This window comes from Sapajus apella, unplaced genomic scaffold (assembly GCF_009761245.1).
Source record: "Sapajus apella isolate SASKATOON/1434 unplaced genomic scaffold, GSC_monkey_1.0 scaffold37, whole genome shotgun sequence".
In the NCBI taxonomy this organism is placed as follows: Eukaryota; Metazoa; Chordata; class Mammalia; order Primates; family Cebidae; genus Sapajus; species Sapajus apella.
This window is the reverse complement of record NW_022436977.1, coordinates 2,508,114-2,508,808: the sequence shown is the minus strand read 5'-3', so window position 1 is coordinate 2,508,808 and position 695 is coordinate 2,508,114.

Genomic DNA, 695 nt, shown 5'->3' with positions numbered 1-695 from the left:
TAAATACAACAGCACTATATCAAAAGAATTGTATTGGCCTATTCAAGTGTTTCATCTCCTATTGCACCTATTTATGCTTCATCTCTTCTAGGTTTTCAAATCTGTTGCTGTAGATTTACACTTGCATTTGCCTTCTGCTACCATATCCACCACTTCCACCACCAGATTCATAACCACCACCATAGGGACTGCCCGAGCTTCTTCCATGATTAAGTGTCCAGTTCCTGAAGGAATTGTAACAATCAAGGCAGGTCAAGATGGGAGAGTGGGCCACATTACTTCAGTTATTCAAAATATGTATATAAGGTTTAAAATAGCCAGATTTCAATGTTAAAATATTCTAATTTTTGAAAATAGAAAAAAAATGGAAAAAATGTGACAAGAGAAAAGAAAAAGCAAAAAATATAAGACATTAGCCACAAGGAAAGGAAATGTGATCATAGACATAGAAAATTACAATAATTACCCCCTTTCATGGGTCCATTACTTGATTGCTGTTGTCCACTACAATTTCCAAAATCATTATAGTTCCCACCACCACCATAGTTACCACCGCCAAAATTTCCTCCTTCATTGTAACCATCATATCCTCCACCACCACCACCATATCCACCACCTTGGTTTCCATATCCTCCTAGTCCACCACCACCACCATATCCACCACCTTGGTTTCCATATCCTCCTGGTCCACCACC